General features: G+C 44.0%; 1 protein-coding gene across 3 annotated transcripts in view; it reads left to right on the plus strand.

Moving 5' to 3' along the window:
• Positions 1-11,275: 11,275 nt before the first annotated feature.
• The window catches only part of PKP1 (plakophilin 1), a 91,236-nt gene continuing 79,584 nt past the window's right edge, over positions 11,276-22,927 (plus strand). The window contains exons 1-2 of one of the 3 annotated variants that reach the window (XM_084853606.1): positions 11,276-11,674; positions 19,072-19,193. The gene's annotated coding sequence lies outside the window, so the exon portion shown is untranslated. Of the gene's footprint in view, positions 11,675-11,780; positions 11,908-12,387; positions 13,330-19,071; positions 19,194-22,927 lie in introns of those variants that run through there. The other 2 variants (XM_084853605.1, XM_084853604.1) reach the window with 2 other exon arrangements.

The raw sequence follows: 22,927 nt of genomic DNA on the forward strand, positions 1-22,927 counted from the left end.
CCAAAATCGGGACAGCCACATGTTCTCCATTCCTGTGTTATACTGATCTAGTTACACGGTTTTACACTATGAACCCTCATGTCTGTAACTATGCTTCCTGCTGTTCTGATATGGTAGGATGTGGGATGAGGGGTCACACAATACCATTTATATGTTGGAAAACAGGGATTTATTATTTACTTATTTATTTGAAATATAACCCTTCATTAAAATATCAAGAAAATAATAACACATACACGAAAATTGTGAAACAACCACAACCATCAATTCCTTTCCGGTAAAATAAAAATGTCTTTACCTGGGCAATCTTCACCATAAAGGTGCATGGCATGGCATGGGACAGAAGGATCCCATGGTGATGCCACTGCAGACCCTTTGTAGCTGGCAATTATTTCAGTTAGTGCTTGAATCCCATGTCTAGGTGTGAAGTCAGTGTAAAACTAAACTGTGATTTGGTGAGAATGGCACGGGCCACAAAGCTGATGTGCATCCAACCTGCAAAGAGGTAGCACATTTTGCTGTACCATTTTCTTCCCCTTAACTCCTAGCAAACTCTCCAAGACATTTTGCTGCCTGAGGTGAAGGACAAGATGGTGCCCCCTCCCCAATCCACATAAGAAGGTGACTGGCCTGGCCGCTGAATTTTACTTCAGAACTGGTGATGGGACAGCCAGGAGGCAGCCACTGCTGCCTGAGGTGTTCATCTTGCTCTGCTTAACGGTAGGGCCGGCCCTGCAAACTCATGACAAATTGGGTGGGTAAACAGACACTGTGGAGCTACATGGCATATCATAGCGTGCACTCCTATATCTTACTAATGTTCTTCTCTTATGTTTCTTGGTATGGCAGCCAGTGGCTTTCGCTGACATTGAACGCATGGCACAGAGAACAATGCAAATAGTGAGGTCTAATTTATAGACTGCAGAGCTCAGAACATGGGGCAGAATATAACAGGCTAGCACAGATGTGGCGATGCCTAGGGAGCTAATTTCATGTGACTTATCTAATAATACCTAATGTCACAGCGATTTCCCAGCAGGGCTGCATTGCTTAATTATGGCAGCAGAGGACAAGCTGCCTTTAATTCAAGAACACAGTGCTGAAGGCAAGGAAGTGAGGAGATTCCTAATAAATCTACATAAACCAGGTAAATAACAGACCTGAGCACCTTTATTCCAATGGAATAAAGGAAATGAATGAGCAAGATCTTGGATTCCCAGGGGAACATATGAAGTAGTCCAACTGTAGGAATTCCAGCATGGAGTATGTCCCATGACTACAGATGCTCATCATTCTGCAGGATTACATCACTTTGCAAGACACAACAAGACATGCTGGCACTTTCACAGTAGCAGAGAAACTGAGTTCTCACTGAAGAGGAAAACCATCCCATAGTAATGGGGATAATATCTGCAACTGAGGGGCAGTATAGGCCTAGAATATCAGTACTACAATTTCCAGATGTAGGCCCCTAGAAGTGGGTCACACATTTCCAGAATCCTTAATCAATGGCAGAAGATGATTCTGAACTGTATCTGGTTTGTTAGGAGTAGGTCATGCCAGGCTAAACTTGTCTATTTTTTAAATAGAGCTACTAGTCTGGTAGATCACGGGAACACAGTGGACATAGTATAACTTGACTTCAGCAAAGCATTTGATAGGTTTTCCTATGATATACTTGTTGACAAGATGGCAAGAAGAGAGTTGGATGCTGCTAGTATTATTAGTTGGATCAACAGCTGGTTGAGCAACTGTACTCAACAAGTGCTCATTATGGCTTTGCGCCAATGTGGAGAGAGGTCTTGAGTGGAGTATTGCACAGCTCTGTCCTAGACCCTGTGTTGTTCAACATTTTTATAAATGATCTGAGTAAAGGTGTAGAGGGGATGCTTATCAAATTTGCAGCTCACACAAAGCGAGGAGGGGTGGCCAACATCATAGCAGATAGAATCAAAATGAAAAAGGATCTTGGCACGCTGGAACACCAAGCTGAAACTAGCAAGACAAAATTCAACAGAGATAAATGTAAAGTCTTACAGTTGGGTACAAAATAAAATAAAATAAAATAAAATAAAATAAAAGGCATGAGTATAGGATGTAGGAGACCTGGCTTGGCAGCCGTACATGTGAAAAGGGCCTAGGTGTCTTAGTGGATCACAAGCTGAATATGAGCCAGCAGTGCGATTCAGCTGCTCAAAAAGCAAATCTTAGGCTGCATTAACAGAAAAACATAGAGTCCAAGTCACAGGAAGTAATAGTTCCACTCTATTCTGTATTAGTCAGGTCACATTTAGAGCACTGTGTCCAGTTCTGGGCACCTCACTTTAAGAAATACACTTTAAGAAATACATGGACAAACTGAAGCGCATCCAGAGGAGAGTGACGAAGATGGTGAGGGAACTAGAAACCAAGTCCTATGAGGAACAGTCATAGGAGTAGGGATGGCGTGGGTGCCCGGTTGGGGCTTGAAGCCTGGTGAGAAATTGCCAGCTTGTCCCCCTGAATGCCAGTCCACAGACTCCAGTGCTTGCCTGTCTCAGTGTGCGCCGAGCCTGAGACCACTGTATGAAAATGGCATATAAATAATATGTGACTAAAATATACAAATTAGTAGCAGCTGAATGATGCTGAAGAGGGTACCCATCCCACCAAAGAGATTTGATGGAGTCGTATCCCCAAGTAAAATGCTTAGATGTTTGTCGAAATTCCTGGTACCATGGATACTCAGTTGATGTGCACGCCCATGCAATCAGGTCAAAGGATCAGTTTTGGGGGCCCTGCAGAAGAATTCAGGCATGTTGGGGTTAGTGGGCAGGCATACACAGCGTACCCACATTGAAACTGAGGGTGGTGCTTCAGGGACTCTGGAAGCCTACCACCCTTGCTATTTGGCCAGCACCTCCCTCCTGCCCTTGGTTGAATGTAGCATGGGCAATTTACACCTATAATCTTGTGCCAATGGCCCATTTATGCCTATAATTACATCTGGGGGCTAATACAGGCTGGCCCTAAGGACACTGTAGACCCCTCTGAGGCCCGCTGTAATGCATTTGCTAGGCACTTCTATGATAAGATTTCTTGCATCCACCGGGACTTAGACTCCAGTGTTATAGCAGGTGAATCTGGTGAGGTATCCAGAGCGCAGTCTTGTCCTGTTCTCCTGGATGCGTTTCAGTTGGTGCAGCTCGAGGATGTTGACAAGTTGCTTGGACAGGTTTGTGTGACCACTTCCATACTAGATTCTTGCCCCTCTTGGCTTATAAAAACTGGCAGGGAAGGAACAGCTGGCTGGGCCAGGGAGGTGATTAATGCCTCCTTGCAGGAGGGAGTGGTCCCAGAATGCCTCAGAGGCGGTAGTGAGACCACTCCTGAAGAAACCCTCCCTAGACCCAGAAAATCTTAATAGTAATTTTTGGCCAGTGGCAAATGTTCCTTTCCTGGGCAAGGTTCTTGAGCAGGTGGTTGCCAACCAGCTCCAGACACTCTTGTATAAGACCAATTATCTAGATCCATTTCAGTCGGGGTTCAGGCCAGGTTTTGGCATGAAAAGAGCCTTGGTCGCCCTGTATGATGACCTATGTTGGGAGAGAGATGGGGGAGTGTGACCTTGTAGATTCTCCTTGATCTCTTGGTGGCTTCCGATACCATTGACCATGGTATCCTTCTGGGATGATTGTCTGAGCTGGTAGTGGAAGGCACTGCATTGCAGTGGTTTCGCTCCTACTTGGATGATCGGCTTCAGAAGGTGGTGCTTGGGGAATATTGCTCAGCCCTGTGGATTCTCCAGTATGGGGTTTTACAGGGGTCAGTTTTGTTCTCCATGCTATTTAACATCTACATGAAACCATTGAGTGCGGTCATCCGGAGTTTTAGAGTGTGTTGTCATCAGCATGTTGATGACACACAGCTCTATTTCTCCTATTCATCTTCTTCAGTTGAGGCTGTGGATGTGCTAAATTGGTGCCTGACTGAGACAATGGACTGGATGAGGGCTAATAAACTGAAACTCAATCCAGACAAGACTGAGATGCTGTTGGTGGGTAGTTCTGCTGAGCAGATGGAGGGTGCTCAACCTGTTCTGAATGGGGTTGCACTCCCCCTGAAGGAGCAGGTTCATAGCTTGGGGGTTCTCCTTGAGTCATCTTTGTCACTTGAGGCTCAAGTGGCCTCAGTGGCACGGAGTGCCTTCTACCAACTTTGGTTGGTGGCCCAGCTGCGCCCCTATCTTGACAGGGATAACCTGGCTTCAGTTGTCTATGCTCAGGTAATCTCCAGGTTAGATTACTGCAATGCACTCTATGTGGGGCTGCCTTTGAAGATGGTTCAGAAGCTGCAGCTCATGCAAAATGCAGCCAGATTGATAACGGGGACCAGAAGGTCCAAACATATAAGACTGACTCTGGCCTGCTTGCACTGGCTGCCTGTATGTTTCTGAATCTGATTCAAGGTGCTGGTTTTAATCTATAAAGCCTTACACAGCTTGGGACCACAATAGCTGATGAAGCGCCTCTCCCGACATGAACCTACCTGTACACTACGCTCAACGTCTAAGGCCCTTCTCTGGCTGCCTATTCCGAGGGAAGCTCAGAAGATGGCGACAAGGGAGAGGGCCTTCTCGGTGGTGGCCCCCAAATTATGGAATGATCTGCCCGACGAGGCCCACCTGGCACCAACATTGTTCACTTTTCAAGTTAAGACCTTTCTCTTCTCCCAGGCATTTTGCAGTATATGATAAGTTTTAATTGATCCTGGAATGGTTTATGGTTATGGTTGTTTGCTTTGAGGTTGTTTGTTTAAAGTTGTTTAGATAGATATTCTTGTGTATATTGTCTGTTCGTGTGTTTTTAATGGAATTGGCTTTTAAAATCTGTATATTATATTTTTAAATGTTTTTAATCTTTGCAAACTGCTCAGAGAGCTTTGGCTATTGGGCAATATAGAAATGTAATAAAATAAATAAATAAATTTATAATCCTGCATAAATAGCCACTTTATAGCCGCCATTTGCATAAATCGGGATTTACGAAAAAGGCAGAGTTGCCATTTTTACACAAAACAGCTGCTCAGTGTGGCAGTCTGCAGACTGGCGTCTGGGAGGCTGAGTGGGGGGAAGTCTGCCAGACTCCATCGCCTTCCCGGACTCCCATGACATCCCTAGTTGCAACATCCCATCTTGATTAGTGTGGGAGCTGCAATCTGATTTCTGACATATCCAAATTAGGGATGGACAAATCTGTCCATGTTGGTTTCTCTCTGTTTCTAATATTTCCAGTCTTAAATTCAATTCACCTGGAACTTTGAGATTAAAAAATAAAAGAAAAAATGCTTGCATAAAAATCCATATGCCTTCGTGTACATTTCTCCTAAGACATGCAGTTTGATGTGCAGTGTTGCCTGATATACACATTTTTGCAAGCAATTTTTCTAATAGATTGGATTTTTAATGCTATTTTCACTAATATGTGCATTTTTGGGTGCACTTTCTCCTAATATAAACATTTTTCTATGCATTGTTTGATTGCAGAATTCCATTGCAAAAATTTGGAAATGTGCAAATTTCGAAGGATAGTGAGTTTTGGTTCACATGTTGATTTGAAAGTACAAAATTAGCTAAGTTCACATTAAAATTTGAATTGAATGAATTTTTCCCCCATCCACAGTCCAAATGTCTGTGTTGTTTGGATATCCTCAGGGAAGTGTGCTGTGTGGAATGAGAAGCAAAAACAAAGAACTTATCAATACTTTTGTATCATCATTCAATCAGACCATCATCCTAAAGGAAATCAACCCTGAGTGCTCATTGGAAGGACAGATACTGAAGCTGAAGCTCAAATATTTTGGCCACCTATGCAAGGAGAAAGCTCCCTGGAAAAGACCCTGATGCTGGGAAAGATTGAAGGCAAAAGGAGAAGGGGACGGCAGAGGATGAGATGGCTAGATAGCATCACTGATGCAACAAATATGAACTTGAGCACACTCCGGGAGAGGGTGGAGGACAGGAAGGCCTGGCGTGCTATGGTCCATGGGGTCATGAAGAGTCGGACATGACTTAACGACTGAACAACAACAACAATCATCATTCAAGCCACCTTAAATGCTGAGTAATCATGGGAAGAGTGGGCATAGTTGAAGTTGGGGGCTGTATAGTGTGGGACAATTTTTATGCAAGGGAGCGGGTGGGAAAATCTTCCCCATACATAAAGCACTCAAGCTGGAAAGGCTAGGGATGTGATGCAGGCACTCCAGCGTGCATGAAAGTGTATATGCACATGCATGGATATATAGACTGGAAGGTGAACAACACTGTAGTAATCGGTGTGTCTTTCAGGGAGGGGCCTGTAACATAATAATAATTTTCATTTTAGCTTTCCCAGCCTTGAAAATGACAAACTGATGTATGTTCTCAATGTGTAAAGCAGGGAAGTTTTGTTCTCAGAGAGGCAGGGCAAGCTAGCCATAAAAACAGTGCATTTTTCCCCTTATGTATTTTGCAGTGTTGTTTTGGTTGGCAGAAAGCAAACCTTTGTTGAATTTGTATTATTAGTTTCTCTCTATGTTCTGAGAAGAAAAACAAAGGCAGATCAGAGATGTACTCCCCCTAGATAGCAGCAGCAGGCAGACAGCGCATGTAGGGCTTGGTATTCCATAGACAGGGAGCCTGAGCAAAAGAAATGGAGAATGGATAAGAGTAAGAATATATCAGCTAGTGTAGTATAGTGATTAGAGTGTTGGACCGGGACTTGGGAGACCCAGGTTCAAGTCCCCACTTGGCCATGAAGCTCACTGGGTGACTTTGGGCCAGTCACTGACTCTCAGCCTAACCTACCTCACAGGGTTGTTGTGAGGATAAAATGGAGAGGAGGAGGATCATGTAAGCCACCTTGTGCTCTTTAGAGGAAAAGGTGGGACAAAAAAATGTAACAAATATATAATAAAATAAATGTACCAGTGCTAGAGCAGAAACAAAATTAAATAACACCTATGCACCACCACCACCAGTGAAGTATAAAGTAAAACAATGCCAATAGAAAGAAGATATAGTGCAGCAACATTGGCAGACACTCTAACAGCATCCACGGCAACCTATTCACCATCCATCAATCACCATGTTGCACCTAGATGACACCCCATATTACCCATCCATAGAAGACACCAGTCAATTGTAATACCCTATGAGATGCTTTCCATTGTACAAGTACCATGGCACAGTGGGGAAGAGGGCAGCAAGAGACCCATGCAGCCATAAACCCCAGCATTCCATTTAGATGAGGGTTGCAGTCCTTCCAGTACAAACAGCCAGAGCTAGGCAGCAATGGAGGTACAGACGTTATGGTTATAATGACAAACTAACCCTATAATCCAGTGGTTCCCAACTCTGCACCCATGGGCACCATACCACTCCCAGGCCCTTCCAGTAGTGCCCACAAATGGGTCCCCAATGTGGTACCCGCGGGCACTTGAAAATGTTTTTCCCATTTTTAAAAATACATACATGGATTTGTATGAAATGCATACAACATTCTAGCAGTCATACATGGGATGCAACAAAAGTGGACCAAATATCCAAATAAGTATCCATTTGAAGGGGGCATCTATATGCTACCCTTTCAAATGTTGAAAGTGTTGTAAGGTCCTCAATCCATTGCATTATAGGAGGTGAGTTTTTTGTAATATTAGTGATTTAGCTGTCAGAAGGGTACAAAGAATCCATTTATGCTGACCATTTATTAATTTCCACGAAGCAGAAAAACAATTTAAAAGAGCATGTACATCAGTGAATATTAAAAACTGTTCCAGTACAAAAAAAATTCTATGTAATAACCTCTCCACAAAAAGAAGTATCTACTGGACATTGCCAAAACATATCTCTAAAAGAAGTATTAGCTGTATTGCACTGCCAGCAATAAACTGAATTAGGCAAACCCTTATTAAAGAGGCATTGCAGTATCCAGTAGACACAAAACAAACATTTTTAATGAATAAGATACAGCCTAAGATCCATAGACATGAAAGATGGATGCCAAACTGGTGATCCGCTGATTAGGCATTTTGTGGTGGTACCCACAGCAGTATCTCAAATTCCCAAATGCACTCACGGGTCTAAAAAGGTTGGGGACCTCTGCTATAATTCAGTGAACAAGAGGCTGGCATGGAGATTCCATTTGAGCCTTTGTATCTGGAGCCCTGAGCCAGAGTACTTGCAACAATTCAAGGATGATAAGTGTTAGTTAGCAGCTTGTCCTTCCTAGTTTGTCATTAGCCCCAGCTCTTGGTTCCAATGCTCCTTCTGGGGGCAAAGTGTCCTTTCATCAATGTTCCCATCACCAGAGTTCCCAACTGTATGCTCTTAAGTTCTCTGGACATGAGGACAAAGCAATGTAGGCCTGTCAGGGTTCCCCTTACGACCTGGATCCCCTGAGCAACTTCTTAAGGATCTCTTGCCTCCTTAAGAGTCCCACCTTTCTTCTTTTACCTTCCCCTTTATGGTAACATGGGATTTAGGCTGTAGGCGTGGGGTGACTGACACTCTAGACATGGGGTTTAACCATAACAGTTTATTGGTAAATTCAAGCAAGCAAATCACAACTAAAAGGCATTAAGAGAAAATAAAAGTTGCAAAACGCAAGTTCCTTTACCCTAGCTGTACTTAGACTTCTCCAGGCTGCTTCTTCCTGCTTCCTCTTCAGGCTCTGGTCTCCCTGACTCTGCTCTTACTGGCTCTCTCGCTGTCTTTATATACCCTCCTCCCTCAAAACTGACTGTTTCAAACCTAAAGAAATGAAACTTAACCAGGGAAATGAAACTGAAACTTAACTGGGGAAATGAAATTCCTGCTCTCAGGATTACCTCCTCCCAACAAAAACTCCAGGCCTCTAAGCCTGACCCTTTTCCCCATTGCCTCTGTAGGCCTCAAACCTTCACAAGGCCATACTACATGCCTTCAGGCTGGGGCTTACATATATCACTGAGGAGTACCATCCATGATTGGCTGCAGAGCTACTTGGACTTCCATCCTCTATTGTGGCTGGAGCAGGGACAAAATGGGAATAGATGAGGAGAAAAACAGTTGTTTGATTTCAGTGAGAGTTGAAATCTTAAACCATCTCTTTTGCAGGAATAACTTTAGGGCTGGGTCAGTGCCGGCTCAAAGTTTTGGAGGGCCCTTGGCCAAGACACCTTCAATGGACCTCCTTTCTCAGTGAGTCTACCTTCTCTCCCCTATTCTCACCAGCTGCTAATGCTCCTCACACTCTTTCTCATAATTGCTACAACGTGCTTGCTTGACAAGCAGAGAGCCAGTGAGCAAGTAGGCAGTGGCATCTACTGCTCCTTCTCATCTCCACCATTGTCTAGGCCAGAGTGAGAGGCAGGTGAATAAACAGGATGCAATGGTGAAGAGGAGGAGCAGCTCCTGGTGCTCTTGTCAGTGGGCCCCTGGGGTGTGGACCCTCATCAGGTGCCCAACCATGCCTACCCTTGATGCCAGCCCTGGGTGGGGTTAGCCTCTGAGCAGAGCAACAAAGGATTCTGACTGAGCTTTGCTTCTCTCATGCCACACCAATTCTGCCCTTTTTTGCCCCTTATACCAGCAGTATATCACTAATGGCACAATCCACAATGCTGGCATACTTCAGCTGTATTGGTGCAAGGAACTGATCTTGTACTGATCTTTTTCTCATCTAGTGGGTGTAACTCAAATATAGGATTGTGCTGCAAATACATAAAGAAAATCAGTTCAATTTCATTACATAAGGTATTGCTTCAAGACAGTTTTCATGATTCATAGCATCACTCCTTATGATGTCTCAAGTGTTCATGTGTTAACATGTTACTGAAAATTAAAATTAAATCCTCATATATATATATATATACACACACACACACACACATACATACATACACACACATACATATACAGAGAGAGAGAGAATTGACAAATGTGAAGCAAATCGTTTTAAGATGGTTTCATACGGTTAAAATATTTGAACAGGGAGGCAAAAACAACATTAAAATACTACTCATAATAAAATACATGGATTTAAGCATATATAAAATAACTATCTGTGATGTAAATATTTGCTGTACAAAGATATACTTCAAAGTAAAGGATCTTAAATCTATTAGCCACATTGTGTTTCACTATGGAAATTGAAGGTGTCTCTTTCAGTATCAAGATGCTTGCTAAATTTTCAATTTTCTCAAACAAACAAATCAGGAGTTGGTGCAGATCTGTAGGAGGAGATGCATATGACTGGGATTTTATTTTTTTCAGGGAAAAGGTGTAGAGTTCAAAAATGGGAAGGGAAGGATACAGGAATTGAGAAGGGTGGGGGGTGAGAGCCAAGAACAAGGAAAGGAAATGTATGTATGTATGTATGTATGATCTAGCTGGAAAACTACGAAGAAAGAGTTGAACTGAGAATGGCAGTGGGGGGTGGGGGTGGGGGGAGCCAAAGAATAAGGCAAGGCAATGAAACTAAACTACTTTTTAAATTTTTCTTGTTTTTTTAAAGAAGAAAGAGAGAGAGAGAGAGAGAGAGAGAGAGAGAGAGAAAGAAAGAAAGAAAGAAAGAGAAAACTAATAAGAATGGCTGAATAATTCAGAAGGGCGGTGGAGGGGGGGAGCCAAAGAACACGACACATACACACACCACAGATCTAGCCAACTAACTAACCAGTTCTTTCTGACAGCTCTCTCCAGTAACCACTACCTCTAACAGCGCTCTCTCTTTCTTTCTTTCTTTCTTTCTTTTTCTTTCTTTCTGTCTGTCTGTCTGTCTGTCTGTCTGTCTGTCTCCCTCTCTCTCTCTCTCCCTTGCAATGAAACAAACGCAGCTTTTCTCCAATATATACAGTATTCCCCCATCCTCCTCTAACACTGTCGCTGATTGGAGACAGCTGGGTTAAGTTCAGCCCTAATTTGGCAACTAGAGTTGCCATTCGTCAAAGGTCCTGTAGCAGCCATATCGGGGGTCAGACTAAGTAGCCTCATGCAGTCTCATGCTTCATGTTCTTGCTGAGCTCTTTCTCCCTTGAATATATTGTTGTAAGCTGACGAGACACAGCAATTCCTTATCTTGTCAAAGGTCATACAATTGTATATCTTGTTCTCTGCTGTTCTCTTCTGTTCTCTCCTTATCATGGCTACCCTATAACCCAGTTCTTGTATTATAAACAATAGTGCTAAGAGAAAAAATGTTGAGGATTGCAACCCCATGCGGGAGGGGGAGGAGGAGCCGTTTCATATGTGTCACAATGTCTATAAAACCAATGTGCTAATGTAAATCGGGGCTTCTGGCTCTTTGGAAACGATTCCAGCCTTAAGCCCGCGCGTTAAATAAAGAATCTCTTTTTCCTTCACTCCGTGGTCTCTCTGACTCTGGGTTCTGCAACATAAATGGTGCCGTGACTCGGATGTGGCAGGCTCTGAGCCAGACAGGTGGCAGTTGCCTGCTCTTGATCGCCGCACCGGGAGGACGAGCTCGGCGCATGCCTCCCTTTCTTGGCGCCACCGACCTTTTTGTCGAGTGAATGGGAGAAAGCCTGCACCGGGATCGCCCAAACGGTAGTGAGCAGCAAGAGAACCTTGGGAAACGGAGGAAGGAACTTGAGCCCTGCCTGTATCGCAGCTGCAATTGAGTTGAAACCCACATTGGAAGCCTTCAGGAGAAAGGCAAGTATATGGGAAAAAGAGGGCCCCGCCTTTAGGGAGAAAGGCCACTGGGCAGAAAAAAAGAGGGCCCCGCCTTATGAAGAAGGTCAGTGTTGGTGGTATACGTATACAAAAGAACCTACTCCTTGCGGGTAGAAGGGGGGCCTGATCACACCCCCGAGTGGGCGCCAGTACCTAGCACGCCAGTACTCAGTAGGAAGCTGAGGAAGCTGGGGAAGCCGTTTTCCGCTCTGGTAAAAAGTGGGAAAAGTGGGTGGCAGGGACATATGGATGTAGTGGAGAGATTGATGATTGTGTGAGTGGCTACTGCGGTTTCTGACGCATACCGTTGACCGTCCGGGTGCCCAGGCCAGTAGCAAAGTGCGTGGTGTGAAAAATCCTCTTGTGTCGGCCAGTGAGACCCCTTACTCACTGACCAATTCCCATTCCCTAATTGTGTCTGTCTTCAATTTAGGAGGGAGGCTATGGGTGGTGGGGGAAGCAAACCTTGCACCCCCTTGAGATGTATGTCAAACAAAGAAGGAAAAAGGTTTTTTTAAAAAGATTCAGAATAAAGAGAGAAAACAGCAAAAAGCTCAAGGTCGAGCTGAGAGGAAAAAAAACAAGATCTGAGGCTGTTAATTAGAAAAATGTTGCAGGACAGTCTGGCTTTTAACAAAGCGTGGGAGCGTGAGAGTGTAAGGCCAAAGAAGTAGCTGTTAGCCTAGCGCGCCGAGAGAGGGGGGGCAGGAAAATTGCCCACAACGTTCTGAGTTGTGCAACATCATCACCTCGCCTAATTGAGATAAAATCCCTAAGAAATGGAAACTGAAAATGAAGACCCAGAAGATGAAGGCAAAATAGAAAATAAAGGTGAAGAATCAGCCCCCAGAGCACAGGCTAGACCCCTCTTCGAGTGAAAAGTGTGCCATAAGACTGTCCCAAAGCAGAATGAAGCGGAAAGACCATGTTGAAGATCTCTGTCAAGGTAACCGTGTTTAGCTTTGAACTGTGTTAGAATTGCATAGAGCCTGTAGCTACTGACCATCGGCTATATGATTTCTGAAGAGCGTAACCATTAAGCTTTTGCCGTGGGATTCCCTGCAATGAAGAAATCTCACTGATTTGAGTGTCCAGTGTTACACTGCCTAAGTGTGTGTGCTGAAGAGACCGAGAAACCAGACAGCATGTTCCTGGCCAAGCCAAAATCACGCTACTGCCATGCTCCTGAAAGCTGCAATAAACTGTGTAAGCTGGGAGACCCAACCTGATTGAGAAGAAAAGAAGACACTGGAGCAACTGTCTTAAAAAAACAATGAGATCTGTGTAGCTGGCTGGCTGACGCTGTCAGTGATGTTACAACTTTAAGACTGTTTTCCTGTTTGAGACCCCAGCGAAGAAAGCTGACCCGAGTTATTTGTTGCCCGTGCCAAAGCAAGAATTTGGTGGCCCTGTACCTCATCGTGTCCTGTTTTGAGCTTGGGATTTACAAATACAAACAAACTGAGAAGCTTGCCTTTGAAGTCCTGCAAATCACCCCACCGCCTTCCCGAAGATTAATGGCTGCCTGAAAAATGCAAGTATAAAGCGATGCCCATCACCCCCCAGCGTCCTGAGTTTCGGCACTCAGTGTTTCAGTGCTTTCGTGTACCAGGTTAGAAGAAAAAAAAAAAAGAGTAAGTTTTTAAAATGTCTGTGAGAGAACCTGACAGAAGTAAAATAAAATTTACAGAGGAGTTGCCCAGGTTAAAGTGTCACGGCTAGAGAGCTGAGCTGTGCCGCTCTGTTTAGACAGAGGCCTTGCTAAAAAGTTAAAGGCCCTTGTCTGTCAAAAGGGGTGTAGGGCCACACTTTCCCTTTTTAAACTCATACAAAAGTAGAGAGCCTTTGCTGGAAACATCGCATCTTCATTGCCCAGAGCCTTCACTGTTTGCCTTCATCATCATCTGGGCTTTTTAGAGACACTCTGCACATGAACTAAAATTTTAAATTGTCAAAGACTTGCCATGGACAGTGCTGTGAAGCTTTTGATAAACTTGAACTCTCATCGCTGTGGACCATGTGTCTATGTTTGTAGTCAGCTCAGTGTACAGCAGGCTAAGTTTGATTTATAACTTTTAAATTTCCTTCTGCTAAAACTCATGCAGCATAGAGTTGCTGATGCAAAAATGGTGACCTAGAACTCTTTGTGTGTGTGGGTATGCCTTTCCCTTGATTTTGATGAGCCCTGAGCTTTCAGCCAGAAGAGCAGTATAATTGCTGGATCTGCTCCATCATGCCTTACCATGCAAAAAGTGTTTTCCATTCATTGTGTTAAATTGCAGAAAAAGTTTGTTGTGTATATTTTATGATTTCTTAAATATCATGAAATATATGTGATATTTGCAAATTAGTGTTAGTTGCAACTCCAAATGATACTAAGTGTAGTTCCCAATGGATGACGAAGAGAAAAGACAAAAGCAAGTAGAAAAGAAAAAATAGAGAAAGTAAAAGACAGATAGAGAAGAGAGAAAAAGAAAAGGCAAAAGGCAAAGAAAAAACATTTGTAAAAAAGAAGCGTGGCCATAGTTGCCCCCAGGGTAAATTAAAAGCAGCTGATTGTGCCTGGAGCTTATTACCTGGAATAAAGTAGCCACAATAATGTAATAGTTCTTTAAGATAAAGAAAATGTAACTAGAAGGAGAAGAAGAGCCTATCCCAAATGTGTGTCATTGGGACTAGTGTAAGGCAGAAAGGTTTAAGTAAGTTTAACTTGAAAAAGACAAATAAAGAGACAAGGCTGGTGCATGGAGCAGAAAGTTTTGTGTAAAAAGTTTGAAACATGATCTGCAATACAGGCAGATCAGCAAAGAAAAAGAAAGCAAAAAAAAAGAGAAAAAATTTGTCTTCCCATACTAATAAATAAAAGTGTTATCAAGCACTCTGAGAAGCGAAATTGTTTACAGGAAGCTGTGCCTGAGAACCAAACACTTCTAGCCTATGCTGAAAATGCTTGCTAGTGTTGTGCTGCCTCATGGGTAACATGTATGGTATAAAACCCATTTAGCCCAATAGCTCGTGGTTCAGAGAAGCTGTCTGATCCAACCATTAAGTACGCCTGTGTGCTGTAAGTTACCCAATAAAGCCTCCTTGTAAGTACCCCCCCCCCCGCTGGAATCCCAAAACACAAGTGGGGCTAGAGCGCCTCACCCAGTATCAAACCCTGCTGTTAGAAGCCATGAAAGCAGGTATGAAGAAGTCAGTTAATATGACCAAAGTGTCTAAAGTGCTGCAAGGTGCCACCGAGGCCCCAGAGCGTACTTGGAGCGTCTTTCAAATGCCTATCACCAGTATACCTCCCTCAACCCAGAGGCCCAAGAAGACATGGATGAAAGAAGAAAAGAAGAAGACCCAGCAGAGGCAGAAGATTCTTAAAAAAGAACCAGTGTGCCCAGTGTGGACAAGATGGACATTAGTGGCATGAATGCCCAAATAAAATAAATCAAATACACAAAGGAGAAAACCAAAGGGGCCAGAATGGGCGAAGAGGGAGACAGCTTGAGAGGGGCCGTGACATTGACTGTGAGGGGCAGTGACATTGACTTCATGATTGACACTGGAGTGGCATCAAAAGCAAGCAAACGTTAGCCTTAAACAAGAAGTTCAAACACTGAGCAAAGTTCTTCAAGCCCAGCGTCGCTTTGTCTTAAAAAAATAAGCCATTCCCATCACAGAAGTTCATCCTTTCCAACCAAGAATTAAAGTATGAGTTAAAGAGGGAAAAATAACCCTTTGACTCCCAGATGGAAAGAACTCAGAACTGTCATACTTTCCACCCCCGCAGCTATGAAAGCAGCTAGAGTTAAACCCTAGATACATTGGACACGAGTCAAGAGAGCGAGAGGGGGAGAGTAGACTGTAAACAGAAATCCTGAAAATCCTTTAAAAATCATTCTGAAAAAGCAGTAAGAAGACTCAGGCTAGACCTTACTGTGGACACACCAGGAAACTGTCCCCCTGCGTACGGTCAGACCTGCAACTGGAGAATTGAAGAAGGGGACTAGACCCTACTGCAGCTTGCCAGGTGAATAGCTGCCCAGCGTACGGTCAGATCCCAAAGAAGATCAAACATGCGTGTTGTAGTGTTAGTAGTGTTGCATTGTGTTTCCTTAATAAGGTGCAAAAAGGGGGGTCTGCCCCTGGAAAAAGAAGTTTGTCCCAGTGATTTGCTGATAATTACTGGCTTCACCTGGCTAACATCACGAGAGTAAAACATTTTTGTTTGCCAAGAGGTATACCTGCAAACAGGCTTATTAGCTCTTGCCTAATACCTGTCTGTAGACATCCTGGGAACATTCAAAAAGATACCATGTTAAGAGTTTATGGTGTAAGTTTAACTTATTCCCAAAATGCTAATTGGGGCGTAGTTGCAAAGATCCTACCCCCTACAGAGTTCACTCTACGCACCCCCATCATTGCTGAAACAAATGCTACGTGTGCACGAATGCTTAATTGTCAAAAATTTTCCAGAAAATATAAAGCTATCCCTGGCCCCCTTACACTGAAATAAAATTCAAAACATATCTTTTAATGATGCCCACATACTTTTGCCTCATGGATAGTTTTAGACATGTAATTCCCGCACTTGGTCATTCATTCCTGCCAACTTGTCTGATAACCACCCATGTTGCCTCAGCCGCCAATTGAACTGGTGCCAATTCTTCCCCTGTAGCCCGGGAAAATCCGTCAACGGCAGCCTCGAGCACTCCAACTAACTAAAAATTGTAATAGTCATGTGCAGTTATATTCTGACTCAGAAAAATTGGCCTTAGCAATGTCACTAGTTGGGGTTCCAGGTTTAGCCTTGGCTAATGGTCTAAAGAACAACTGGTTAGCTTGCAGCTTAGCCAAAAGCATAAATGCCACCTCACGAGCATTGTCATCGTTAAATAAAGAGTTGCGTGATCTAAGAGGTGCAGTTCTAAAAAATAGAGCTGGTATAGATTACCTCTTCCTTCTTCATCATTTAAGTTGTGAGACACACCAAAAGCTCTGTTGTTTTAACTTAACTAATAATGGCAATGCTGTAGATGAACAGATCAACAAGCTGCACAATATAGTAGCTAACAAAACAATAAGACAAAACAATTAGCTCAATTAGTTAACCCCTTGGCTTCCAGATCTTAGCTGGCTTAAAAGCATTGTTCATCCTAATTCTACCAGTATTGTTCATAAAAGTTCTGTTATGTCTCTGCGTTCCTTGTCTTATGCGCTGTTTAACCAATCTGTTTTATGTCTCAGCTAGTAAAACTGCTGCCCTCTACGCTCTAATAGCCCAACAAGAGGCTAAGTAATATGTATGTCACAAAAAGCTTTGTATAGTTATCAGAAATGCTATAATTGTAATGAAATTATGCATTTAAGGGGGGAATGTAGCAGCCATATCGGGGGTCAGACTAAGTAGCCTCATGCAGTCTCATGCTTCATGTTCTTGCTGAGCTCTTTCTCCCTTGAATATATTGTTGTAAGCTGACGAGACACAGCAATTCCTTATCTTGTCAAAGGTCATACAATTGTATATCTTGTTCTCTGCTGTTCTCTTCTGTTCTCTCCTTATCATGGCTACCCTATAACCCAGTTCTTGTATTATAAACAATAGTGCTAAGAGAAAAAATGTTGAGGATTGCAACCCCATGCGGGAGGGGGAGGAGGAGCCGTTTCATATGTGTCACAATGTCTATAAAACCAATGTGCTAATGTAAATCGGGGCTTCTGGCTCTTTGGAAACGATTCCAGCCTTAAGCCCGCGCGTTAAATAAAGAATCTCTTTTTCCTTCACTCCGTGGTCTCTCTGACTCTGGGTTCTGCAACAGTCCCTCCGTCCTCCTCCTCCTCGCCCCCTCTCTGATCTTTCACAAGTTGATACATTCTAGAGACAGGCTGTCTGGGCTTCAGAAGGCATCACAATAACTCCGAATCTCCGAGGCAGACCAAGGCGCTTTGGCAGTGACCTGCTTCACTTAGGAGCACCTTGGTGCTGTTCTGATCTGCTTCGGATCTCACCGAGGCACCCCCAAAGCACCCCGATTCACTTCAGTATTCGGATTTGGCACTGAAGCGATGCACAGCCCTAATGAAAAGCACTATGTGACATTGGATAATCATCATTATAACAGTCCATAATAAACATTAACTCTCATTGCTATTAGGGGGCAATCCTATGGCCCTTAGATAGTATCCAAGGGGCCATGGGATATTTTGGATTCCCTAGTTCGAGGTCAGGGCCAGCAATGTGACCTCGGAGCTGGGAATTGGAGCTCTCCTCCCCTCCTGCCCACTCACGGCTGGTGTAGAAAGAACCACACCAGCTGCTCTCCAAGGCTGGGAACTCGACCTCAGAGGATGAAGAAAGGGGGCATTTCAGTGGGCGGGGAGGTGAGGAGACTGGCGAGGCCAGGAAACAAGCTATCCTGAGGCCCCACCAGTCTCCTTGCCTCCCACTCTGAAATGCCCCAGCTAGATGGGAAAAAAGCCCACCTAGCAAAAACGCAGAGCAGGAGGTGCGGGGAGTGAAGATTGCTTCTGCTGCTCTTCCCACTCTGCCTTGGATGACCGTAAGCCTCCGAGTTTGGAGGCTTACGAGCATCATGATAGGATTGCACCCTTAGTCTACTCATAGGGAATAATTTCAGGGTTCTACCCACCATTGCGAATTTATTCTTTGGTTGATAGGAGTAACGTGTGATTTTTATGACTTTTGTAAAGTCATTTGAATAACTGTTTGTTTCCATTTCCTTAACATTTGCTTTAGTAAAGAAAGTAACGGGATACAATAAAAGTGCTCACTTAATAACCAGGGCTGGGTTTAGATCCAGAAGGACAATGCCTGTGGGATATAAAGTGGAAAGCCTAGATTGACTCTAATGTGATATTGCTTACCTACACTGATTGAACACCTGCTTCAAGATTTGAAGTTAAGGAAAAAGTTGACCAGTGATTTGGGGTAGTTAGTTTATAGAAGGCAGCCATTTTCCATGTGCAGCAAAGAGTCCTGGGGAATCTTAAAAACAAACAAATTTATTCTGGCACAAGCTTTTGTGGACATGATTCTCTTTGTCAAATGCATAAAGTGGTAACTTGAAACTGGCAGATGCATCTGATGAAGTGGAGAGTGTCCATGAAAGCTTATGCCAGAATTCGGGATGTCCATCGCTGTGGGATCTGGCCCTTTGGAGGCTCGACAGACTCCCAGCAAGCAGCCGATTTGGCTTGCATTTGCGGGCTGAGCTGCAGGGCTTTTCCCCAAATCCAGGAACATTTTCTGGGCCCCAAATCCAGGAGCACAATTTGCGTGACTTCTGCAAATTTTGACTGTAATTGGTGTCATTTATGCAAATTTTGACTGCAATTGGTGTCATTTATGCAAATTTTAACTGCAGTTGGTGTCAGCAGAGCCCGGCCAGCTCCTTGGTATACACCTGAGCTGAGGGCAATGAAGCAAGAAGGGAGACGGCTAGAACGCAGGTGGAGGAAAACTCATGCTGAGTCTGACTGAACACAGGTAAGAGCTCACTATCAAGCGTACTCTGTGGTGGTGAGGGTGGCAAAGAGACAGTTCTTTCCCACCAGCATTGCATCTTCTCAGTGTCGTCCAGCAGAGATTTTCCAAGTGGTTTGCGGCCTGTTACATTCTGGGCCAGGGAGAGACACGGTGGAACCCTCAGTGGCACGCTGTGATGAGTTTGCAAGGCACTTTGAAGATAAAGTCGCTCAGATTTGTCATGAATTGGACACCACGATTAATGCAGTTCCATTGGTAGAGGCATTCAGAGCACCATCTGGTCCAGTTTTATTGGATGAGTTTCAGTTACTGTGAGGCCTGAGGATGCAGACAAGGTGCTTGGCCAAGTCCAATCGACCACTTGTGTGCTTGACCCTTGCCCTTCATGGCTTATTACATCAAACAAGGAGGGGATGTCCGGCTGGGTCCAGGAAGTTGTAAATTCCTCATTGAGAGAGGGAGTGGTGCCAGCCTCTTTAAAAGAGGTAGTAATCAAACCACTCCTGAAAAAGCCTAATCTGGACCCGGAGGATATTAACAATTATAGGCCAGTGGCCAACATCCCCTTCCTGGGCAAGGTGCTTGAGCGGGTGATTGCAGGACAGCTCCAGACACTGTTGAATGAAGCGGATTATCTAGATCCATTTCAATCGGGAGTCAGGCCTGGTTTTGGAACAGAAACTGCCTTGGTCACCCTGTGGGATGACCTCTGCCAGGAGGGCGACAGGGGGAATGTGACCCTGTTGATTCTCCTGGATCTCTCAGCGGCTTTCGATACCATCGACCATGGTATCCTTCTGGATAGGTTGTCTGGGTTGGGCGTTGGAGGCACTGCACTGCAGTGGTTCTGCTCCTACTTGGATGGCCGATTCCAGAAGGTGGTGCTGGGGGATTATTGCTCTGTGCCTTGGCAGCTATGCCATGGGGTTCCACAAGGCTCTATTTTATCCCCTATGCTGTTTAACATCTACATGAAACCGCTGGGGGAGGTTATCCGGAGGTGTGGGCTGAGGTGCCATCAATATGCAGATGACACCCAGCTCTACCTCTCTTTCTCATCAAAACCAGGTGAGGCAGTGGCTGTTCTGAATCAGTGCCTGGGCACGGTAATGGACTGGATGGGGGCCAATAAACTGAAACTCAATCCAGACAAGACGGAGGTACTGTTAGTGGGTGGTTTGTCTGCCCGGCTAGGTGATATTCAACCTGCTCTGAAGGGGGTTGCATTCCCCCTAAAGGATCACGTTTGTAGTTTGGGAGTGGTCTTGGATCCAGAACTGTCACTTGAGGCACAGGTGAACTCAGTGGCATGGAGCACTTTTGATCAGCTTAGGCTAGTATACCAACTATGCCCTTTTCTGGACAGAGATAGCCTAGCTACTGTTATCCATGCTGATAACTTCTCATCTTGATTATTACATGGGGCTGCCTTTGAAAACGGTCCAGAAACTTCAGCTGGTCCAAAATAGGGCAGCAAGATTGTTAACAGGTACTGGCTAGCGAGCTCATATTATGCCAGTACTTTTCCAGCTGCACTGGCTGCCAGTCTATTTCCGGGCCCGATTCAAAGTGCTGGCATTAACATTTAAAGCCCTTAACGGCTTGGGGCCAGGTTATCTGAAGGATCGCCTCCTCTCATACGTGCCTGCCCAGACCTTAAGATCATCCTCAGCAGCCCTTCTCTGTGAGCCCCTGCCAAAGGAAGTGAGGCAGGTGGCTACTAGGAGGAGGGCCTTTTCTGCTGTGGCACCCTGACTGTGGAATGAGCTCCCTAGTGAGGTTCGCCTGGCACCGACATCGTATTCCTTTCGGCGCCAGGTGAAGACCTTTTTATTTTCCCAGGCATTTTCGCATTTTAGCTTTCTAGACTTTTAGCTATGCTGTTTTAAATCTGTATTTTAAATTCCTGCACTGCTGCTAGGTTTTATTGCGGTTGTATTGTTATATTGTGGTTTTAATGTTCTATATATCTTAAATTGTTTTATTGTGTGCCGTTTAGTTTTAATTTTTGTGAACTGCCCAGAGAGCTTCAGCTATTGGGCAGTATAGAAATAAATAAACAAATAAATAACTATAAATAAATAAATAAATGCGAATTTTGGGCACATATCGTATAATTTACACAAGTTCCTGCTGCAATTTGCACCAATTACACAAATTACAGCCAAATTTGTGTAAATCATCACATTTTCCAGTCTTGTGGCCACGGTTGAGTGTTCCAGATTTGTTGGCATATTGAGGGCAGCACTTTAACAGCATCATCTTTTAGGATTTTAAATAGCTCAGCTGGAATACTGTCATCTCCACTAGCTTTGTTGTTAGTAATGCTTGCTAAGGCCCACTTGACTTCACTCTCTAGGATGTCCGGCTCAAGTTCAGTGACTGCACTATCATGGCTATCAGGGACATTAAGATCTTTCCTGTATAGTTCTTCTGTGTATTCTTTCCACCTCTTCTTAATCTCATCTGCATCGGTTAGGTCCCTGCCTTCTTTGTCCTTTATCATGCCTGTCTTTGCACAAAACGTTCCCTTGAGATCTCCGATTTTCTTGGAGAGATCTCTAGTCTTTCCCATTCTATTGTTTTCCTCAATTTCTTTGCATTGTTCATTTAAGAAGGCCTTCTTGTCTCTCCTTGCTATTCTCTGGAAATCTGCATTCAGTTGGGTATAACTTCCTCTTTCTCCCTTGCTTTTTGCTTCCCTTCTTTCCTCAGCTACTTGTAAAGCCTCATCAGACAGCCACTTGGCTTTCTTGCATTTCTTTTTCTTTGGGATGGATTGAGTTGCTGCCTCCTGAACAATGTTATGGACCTCCGTCCATAGTTCCTCAGGCGCTCTGTCTATCAGGTCTAATCCCTTAAATGTATTCATCACCTCCACTGTATATTCATAAGGGATATGATTTAGGTCATACCTGAATGGTTTAGTGGTTTTCCCTACATTCTTCAATTGAAGCCGAAATTTTGCAAGAAGCAGCTCATGATCTGAGCCACAGTCAGCTCCAGGTCTTGTTTTTACTGACTGTATAGAGCTTCTCCATCTTTGGCTGCAAAGTACATAATAAATCTGATTTCGATATTGACCATCTGGTGATGTCCATGTGTAGAGTCGCCTCTTGTGCTGTTGGAAAAGTGTGTTTGCTATGATCAGCATGTTCTCTTGGCAAAACTCTATTAGCCTTTGTCCTGCTTCATTTTGTACACCAAGGCCATGCTTGCCTGTTATCCCAGTGATTTCTTGACTTTTGGCATTCCAATCCCCTATGATGAAAAGGACATCTTTTTTTGGTGTTAGTTCTAGAAGGTGTTGTAGGTCTTCATAGAACTGATCAACCTCAGCTTCTTTGGCCTCAGTGGTTGGGGCATAGACTTGAATTACTGTGATGTTGAATGGTTTGCCTTGGATTCATACTGAGATCATTCTATCATTTTTGAGATTGTACCCCAGTACTGCTTTTCCCACCCTTTTGTTGACTATGAGTGCTACTGCATTTCTTCTAAGGGATTCTTGCCCACAGTAGTAGATATAATGGTCACCTGAATTAAATTCGCCCATGCTTGTCTATTTTAGTTCGCTGATTCCCAAGATGTCAATGTTCAGTCTTTCCATCTCATGTTTGACCACCTCCAGCTTACCTTGATTCATTGATTCCAGGTTCCTAAACAATATTGTTCTTTACAGCATCGGATTTTCTTTTCACCGCCAGACACATCCACAGCTGAGTGTCCTTTCG

The sequence above is a fragment of the Heloderma suspectum genome, chromosome 4, assembly GCF_057233095.1.
Source record: "Heloderma suspectum isolate Gila_16-S chromosome 4, 16-S_ref, whole genome shotgun sequence".
Taxonomy (NCBI): domain Eukaryota; kingdom Metazoa; phylum Chordata; class Lepidosauria; order Squamata; family Helodermatidae; genus Heloderma; species Heloderma suspectum.